The following is an 8,494-nucleotide window of genomic DNA, read 5'->3' as shown; positions in this document are numbered from 1 at the left end:
AATCGCACAAACACTATCATCTTGAAGGACAAGAACTACCTAAAAGCACGCTGGGTGTACCCACACCTCACTGACAGCAACGGATCAACAAGGCAGCTCACCGTCACCAATGAAGGACAATTCGGGATGGCAATTAAATGCTGCCCGAACCAGAAACTCGCAAATCCCGTAAAAGTGAACTTTTTATAGCATTGCTGCTTTGAATTTCTGGGACATGGGATGAACTGATTCCCATTATTACGGTAGAGCTCATCATGTATCTTCTGCTTCAGAGGAACCTGGATCTAAGGTATTTCTAACAGCATGAATCCAGGAAAACAGAAACAATGTGGTTGCGGCAGTAAGGTGGAACGGAGTGTTGTGCAATCTATCATGGATTTAAACACTCTCTCCGCCTTTCTCTCTTTAACACTCTCCTCCGTTCTGTTTCTATTTTGTATCTCTTGGTTTCGGGGGAAGATATAAGTTGAGCAGAGTATTGTTCCATATGTTCTGTTCAGTAAGACATATTTTGCTACTTTGTTACTTTGTGGAACCATTGGAAACATGAAGAATAATTGGCACTACATAACACGAAAGGAGGGTATTTGCTCCATCATTACTGTGTCTGTGCCCATCATTACTATTATACAGACGCATGGTCAGAGCATTGAATATAGGAGTTTGGACGCCTTGCTGAAGTTGTACAAGACATAAGTAAGTCTACACTTGGAATACTGTGTACAGTTCTGGCCTCACTATTATAGAGATGATATTATTTAACTAGAAATAGTGCAGAAACGTTTTACAAGGATGCTACCGTAAATTGATAGTTTGAGATACAAGGTGCGTTTGGTACGCTGGGACATTTTCCCCTGGAGTGTAGGAGTCATAGGGGTGAAATTCTCGAGGTCTATAAAGTTAATAGAGCAGAGGTAATGTACATCGTCAACATATTTTCCCAAAGATAGGGGAGTGTAAAACAAGTGGGTATAGGTTTAAAGTTAGAGAGGAGACACACAAAAGGGTCCAGAGAGTAATTTCTTCACAAATAATGTGCTGAGTGCCTGGACCGAGTTGTCAGAGGAAGTAATAGAAGCGGGTACAATGTTGTCTTATTAAAGGGATCAGGGGTTATGGGGAGAATGCAGAAGAATGGGCGGCATGGATAAGTTGGGCCGAAGGGCCTATTTCCATTCTGTAAACCTCTCGCACTCTGTGACCCTATCCCATCTTCCAGCTCTGTAACGCTGCAGTGTCGAGCACTCCATCTCTATGTCCAAGTGATTTTGAAATTTTCCTATGGGTGTCTGCCTCTATCATTCTCATGGACAATGGTCCCTGAGTGATTGAAAGGATCTGAGGAACAGGCGGGAAATGACATTGAGGCAGAAGCTCAGCTGTGATCAAACTGGATGTTATGATGTGGAGATGCCGGCGTTGGACTGGGGTGAGTCTTACAGTACGAAGTCGTACAACACCAGGTTAAAGTCCAACAGGTTTGTTTCGATGTCGCTAGCTTTCGGAGCGGAGAAACTACGTCATGTTCTTCACAGCCTTCAACACGTCATTGTTGACGATGAACATCTTGCCAAGGTCATCCCCACACCCCCACTACTTGCCTTCAAACAACCGCGCAACCTCAATCAAACCATTGTTTGCAGCAAACTACCCAGTCTTCAGAACAGTGACCACGACACTACACAACACTGACATGGCAATCTCTTCAAGACGTGCCAGATCATCGACATGGATACCACTATTATACGTGAGAACACCACCCATCAGGTACGCGGTACATACTCGTGCGGCTCGGCCAACGTTGTCTACCTCATACGCTGCAGGAAAGGATGTCCCGAAGCGTGGTACATTGGCGAGACCATGCAGAGGCTGCGGCAACGAATGAACAGACATCGCGCAACAATCACCAGGCAGGAATGTTCCCTTCCAGTCGGGGAATACTTCAGCAGTCAAGGGCATTCAGCCTCTGATCTCCGGGTAAGCGTTCTCCAAGGCGGCCTTCAGGACGGGGACAACGCAGAATCGCCGAGCAGAAACTTATAGCCAAGTTCCGCACACATGAGTGCGGCCTCAACCGGGACCTGGCATTCGTGTCGCATTACATTCATCCCCCACCATCTGGCCTGCAAAATCCTACCAACTGTCCTGGCTTGATACAACTCACACCTCTTTAACCTGGGGTTACCCCATCTCTGGATCTGTAAAGATTAAATCACCTGCTAATGGTCGCATTTCAAGAATTGTTTGGCATCTTTAAATTTGTCTATATATATGTTTCTGGAACATACCTCTTCATTTTCCTGAGGAAGGAGCAGCGCTCCGAAAGCTAGTGACATCGAAACAAACCTGTTGGACTTTAACCTGGTGTTGTAAGACTTCGTACTGTAAAACTGGATGTTGGGGCAGGAGTGAGTGGCCGGGTCGTCTCACTATGTTGTCATTTACTATCAGTTCCAGTTGCCACAACACTCGCAGATGACTATAACTGCGCGATAAGATTTTTAAGTTCCATCTTTCCATCAATTAATTCAATGTTCGGGGATACAGTTCAGTTATCTAGTCTGCACAGCCTCTGAGGTTGGTGGAGGCAGATACAACAGTGGTTTTCAAATTTCAATGCGAGAAACGACAGCAATCAATTTCATGCCGCTGGGGAAAGGTCGGTCCAGTGGGATTGAATGATCTGCTAATCTAAAGAGCCGCTGAGGTTAAACGGAATGAATGTCCTCTGTCGTTACTTCACGCACTTGTAAGTTTTTGGTCACGTCTGGCTGTGAGATGATATGCACCAACACACTGGAGTTTCACCTAATGCTACCAACCACGGCGATTATGAGCACGGTAATCCTTCATATACAATGTGTCTATGTTTGAAGTCAGCTTTAGCTCACTGGTTACTTCACAGCGTCAACTTAATTGTAAGTTCGAACCTGTCTTACCGTGAGCGCTGCCTGGCGATTTTATTATTTCCAAAACATGTGTTGCATAAATAAAAGCAGCAGCACATTTATAATTAGAAGTGGGTGTATTTTGTTTAGAGGTTGCATTAATTGTTTTTAAAAGAGGCTTGTGCCACGTGTTTACTTTCTGATCTCACACTGCGGAAACCCAAGTTCGATTCCAGCTCTGTACAATAACTGAACGATCACACTTTGTGAATTACTCACTACCTAAATGGAGGGAAGGAGCATTAACGATTATCTATTATACATTTTTTGAAATTTCGGAACAAGATAGTTGACGCAGGCGAATTGATTAATCCAGTTTTTATCCACGTGAAACGCTGTTCCCCAAATCTCCAAGAACACTCAGGGTGTTCGAAAGCATCCAGGATCAATAAGTGCGTTTGATTGCTCCTCCTGCCACAAGCATTCAATCCCTCCGCCACAGCCATCCCAAAATGCACCGCAATAACTCAACAAAGTTCCTCAGGCAATTGTTCCTTCGACAGCACCTTCCAGACTACGACTACTGTCATTTTGAAGGACTCGACAAGCCCCTACTTCGGAAAATCACCAACTGGAATTTCCCTCCAAATCGCTCACCACTCCCACTTGGAACCATATAAACGTTCCTTCACGGTAACGGGGGAAAATCATTTAGCTTCCTCCCTAAAAGCACGTTAAGTGTACCCAAAAATCACGGTCTGCAACGAGTCAAGAAAGCAGCTCACCTTCTTCAGGGCAATTCGGGATGGACAATAAATTCTGTCCTACTTCCGGGTGCGGCGATGACCAGCTAAGTCGCACGTTTCGGCAGCTCCCGGTGGAACGGACTTTTGGGCTCTTAATCGGAGCCCCATCGGCAATTTTAGCGGCAAATAAGGAGCAAAATACCAAGGAACAGGAGCTTCGGGTCGTGAAGGCAAAGGCTGCTGAGAATGAGGACGACATACAGGGCCTGGTGGTGAAAACGGAGATCCACGAGGCACAACACAAAAGATGTGTGGAAAGGCTGGAGGTGCTGGAGAACAATGAGAGGAGGAAGAACTTAAGGATTCTTGGTCTTCCCGAAGGTGCAGAAGTGGCGGACGTCGGGGATATGAGCACGTTGCTGCATTCGTTAATGGGAGCGGAGGCCCCGACGGGTCCGCTGGAGGTGGAGGGAGCCTATCGAGTTATGGCGCGAAGACCGAGGGCTGGAGAAATTCCTCGAGCACCTTTGACGACTAGCCATTTCCTTTTTTAATCCAGGACAGAGAGATGGTCCTCAGATGGGCCAAGAAAACTCGGAACAGTAAGTGGGAGAATGCGGTGATCCGCGTGTATCAAGATTGGAGTGCGGAGGTGGCGAGAAGGAGGGCAAGCTTTAATCAGGCCAAGGCGGTGTTGCATAAAAGGAAGGTCAATTTCGGAATGTTGCAACCGGCAAAACTGTGGTTCACACATCGAGTGAAACACCACTATTTCGAAACGGCAGACGAGGCGTGGACATTTATTGTCGAGGAGAAGCTGGAGTGAGCGGGCCAGAAAAAGAACGTTTGGGACAAAAGTGTGGGGGGGGGGGGGGGGTGAATTTGTGGGATGTAGGAGAGCAAAGGGGGAAGAGAAGACTTCCCAGATTGTTAAACCTGCGACCCTGTAACTTCTCTCTCTTCCCCATGTCGTGGGGGAGGGGGTGAGGGAGGATGAGGAGCTGTGGGCGCCGACTATAGTGGGAGGGCCAAGGGCTTTGTTCCCGCACTATGGTAATCATGGCGGGAATAGGGAAGCAGGAAGGAGGGGGCCTCGCACAGTGTGAGCCGAGGTCACGGGGGGAAGCCGAGGTCGGCCAGAGTTTGCTGACTTCTGGGAGCAACATGGGGGGGGTGCAATTACGCTAGCTTGGGATCTAGCGGGGGGGGGGGGGAGGGGGGTTAACTGGGTTGCTGCTGCTGGGGAGAAGGGGGAGCTGGTATGGGAGGGGGTGTCGGGGCGGGGGGGCGCCGCCTGGGGGGGGGGGGGGGGGGGATACAGCTACGTGGGAACCGGATGAGGAGCTGGATTGAAAAAGGAAATGGCTAGTCGTCATGGGGGGGGGGTAAAGAGCCCCCCAACCCAGTTGATCACGTGGAATGTGAGAGGGCTGAACGGGCCGATTAAGAGGGCACGGGTACTCGCCCACCTAAATAAACTTAAGGCAGATGTGGTTATGCGTCAGGAGACGCATCTGAAGCTAACAGACCGGGTTAGACTTCGCAAAGGATGGGAGCGGCAGGTGTTTCATTCGGGGCTAGATGCAAAAAACAGGGAAGTGGCCATCCTAGTGGGGAAGCGGGTAATGTTTGAGGCAAAGACTATAGTGGTGGATAGTGGGGGCAGATACGTGATTGTGAGTGGCAAACTGCAAGGGGAGGCGGTGGTATTAGTGAACGTGTATGCCCCGAACTGGGATGATGCCAATTTTATGAGGCGTATGTTAGGACGAATCCCGGACCTAGAAGTGGGGAAGTTGGTAATGGGTGGAGACTTTAATACGGTGCTGGACCCAGGGCTGGACAGATCGAAGTCCAGGACCGGAAGGAGGCCGGCTGCAGCTAGGGTGCTTAAGGATTTTATGGTGCAGATTGGAGGAGTAGATCCCTGGAGATTTAGTAGACATAGGAGTAAGGAGTTTTCGATTTTCTCCTATGTACATAAAGTATTTTCCCGAATAGATTTTTTTGTTTTGGGAATGGGACTGATTCCCAAATGTGACGGGGATGGAGTACACGGCTATAGCCATATCGGATCATGCTCCACACTGGGTGGACCTGGAGATAGGAGAAGAAAAACAACAGCTTCCACCCTGGAGAATGGATATGGGATTATTGGCAGATGAGGGTGTGTGTTTAAGGGTGAGGGGGTGTATTGAAAGGTACTTGGACATTAATGATAATGGGAGGTACGGGTGGGAGTGGTCTGGGAGGCACTGAAGGCCGTGGTTAGATGGGAGCTGATATCTATTAGGACACATTAAGGAAAGCAGGAGGGTAGGGAAAGGGAGCGGTTGTTGAAAGAACTGCTGAGGGTGGACAGACAATACGTGGAGGCACCGGATGAGGGACTATACAGGGAAAGGCAAAGGATACATATAGAATTTGACTCGTTGACTACGGGTTAGGCAGAGGCACAATGGAGGAAGGCACAGGGTGTACAGTACGAATATGGGGAGAAGGCGAGTAGGTTGTTGGCCCACCAACTGAGGAAAAGTGGAGCAGCGAGGGAGATAGGGGGGGTGAGAGATGAGGAGGGGGAGATGGAGCGGGGAGCGGAGAGAGTGAATGGAGTATTCAAGGCATTTTATGAAGGATTATATGAAGTGCAGCCCCCGGACGGGAAGGAGAGATTGCTGTGCTTTCTGGATCAGCTGGAAGTTCCTAAGGTGGAGGAACAGGAGAGAGTGGGGCTGGGAGCACAGATTAAGATGGAGGAAGTAGTGAAAGGGATTGGAAGCATGCAGGCGGGGAAGGCCCCGGAACCAGACGGATTCCCAGTTGAATTCTATAAGAAATATTTGGACTTGCTGGCCCCGCTACTGATGAGAACCTTTAATGAGGCGAGGGAAAGGGGGCAGCTGCCCCCCGACTATGTCAGAGGCAACGATATCGCTCCTCCTAAAGAAGGAAAAAGACCCGCTGCAATGCGGGTCATACAGGCCCATTTCCCTCCTGAATGTGGATGCTAAGATTCTGGCCAAGGTAATGGCAATGAGGATAGAGGATTGTGTCCCGGGGGTGGTCCATGAGGACCAAACTGGGTTTGTGAAGGGGTGACAACTAAATACAAATATACGGAGGCTGCTAGGGGTAATGTGATGCCCCCACCAGAGGGGGAAGCGGAGATAGTGGTGGCGATGGATGCCGAGAAAGCATTTGATAGAGTGGAGTGGGATTATTTGTGGGAGATGTTGAGGAGATTTGGCTTTGGGGACGGGTATATCAGGTGGGTACAGTTGCTGTATAGGGCCCCGATGGCGAGCGTGGTCACGAATGGACGGGGGTCTGACTATTTTCGGCTCCATAGAGGGACGAGGCAGGGATGTCCTCTGTCCCCGTTATTGTTTGCACTGGCGATTGAACCCCTGGCCATGGCACTGAGGGGTTCCAGGAAATGGAGGGGAGTACTTAGGGGGGGAGAAGAACACCGGGTATCTCTGTATGCGGACGATTTGTTGCTATATGTGGTGGACCCGGCGGAGGGGATGCCAGAGATAATGCGGATACTTGGGGAGTTTGGGGATTTTTCAAGGTATAAACTGAACATGGGGAAAAGAGATCTATTTGTGGTACATCCGGGGCAGCAGAGCAGAGAGATAGAGGGTTTACCGTTGAGGAAGGTAACAAGGGACTTCCGGTACCTGGGGATCCAGATAGCCAAGAATTGGGGTACATTACATAGGCTTAATTTAACACGGTTGGTGGAAGAGATGGAGGAGGATTTCAAGAGATGGGACATGGTGTCCCTGTCATTGGCAGGTAGGGTGCAGGCGGTTAAAATGGCGGTCCTCCGAGATTGCTTTTTGTGTTCCAGTGCCTCCCGGTGGTGATCACGAAGGCTTTTTTCAAAAGAATTGAGAAGAGCATTATGAGTTTTGTGTGGGCTGGGAAGACCCCGAGAGTGAGGCGGGGATTCTTGCAGCGTAGTAAGGACAGGGGGGGGCTGGCACTACCGAGTCTCAGTGAGTACTACTGGGCCGCCAATGTTTCAATGGTGTGTAAGTGGATGGGAGAAGGGGAGGGAGCGGCGGGGAAGAGACTGGAGAGGGCGTCCTGCAGGGGGACTAGCCTGCAAGCAATGGTGACGGCGCCGTTGCCGTTCTAACCAAAGAAATACACCACAAGCCCGGTGGTGGTGGCTACATTGAATATTTCGGGGCAGTGGAGACGGCATAGGGGAGGGATGGGAGCTTCGGTGCGGTCCCCGATAAGAAACAATCATAGGTTCGTTCCGGGGAGAATGGATGGGGGATTTGGAGCATGGCAAAGAGCTGGGGTAGTACAATTAAGAGATCTATTTGTAGATGGAACGTTTGCGAGTCTGGGAGCGCTGACGGAGAAATATGGGTTGCCCCAAGGGAATGCATTTCGGTATATGCAATTGAGGGTTTTTGCGAGGCAACAGGTGAGGGAATTCCCGCAGCTCCCGACGCAGGAAGTGCAGGATAGAGTGATCTCAGAGACATGGGTGGGGGCCGGTAAGGTGGCGGACATATACAGGGAGATGAGGGACGAGGGGGAGATCATAGTAGATGAGCTGAAATGGAAATGGGAGGAAGAACTGGGGGAGGAGATTGAGGAGGGGCTGTGGGCTGATGCCCTACGTAGGGTAAACTCATCGTCCTCGTATGCCAGGCTAAGCCTGATACAATTTAAGGTGCTACACAGGGCGCATATGACTGGAGCAAGGCTTAGTAATTTTTCGGGGGTAGAGGATAGGTGTGCGAGATGCTCGAGAGGCCCAGCGAATCACACCCACATGTGCTGGTCATGCCCGGCACTACAGGGGTTCTGGGTGGGGGTGGCAAAGGCGCTTTC

Source organism: Scyliorhinus torazame, chromosome 20 (genome assembly GCF_047496885.1).
Source record: "Scyliorhinus torazame isolate Kashiwa2021f chromosome 20, sScyTor2.1, whole genome shotgun sequence".
NCBI lineage: Eukaryota > Metazoa > Chordata > Chondrichthyes > Carcharhiniformes > Scyliorhinidae > Scyliorhinus > Scyliorhinus torazame.
This window is presented reverse-complemented; position numbering follows the sequence as displayed.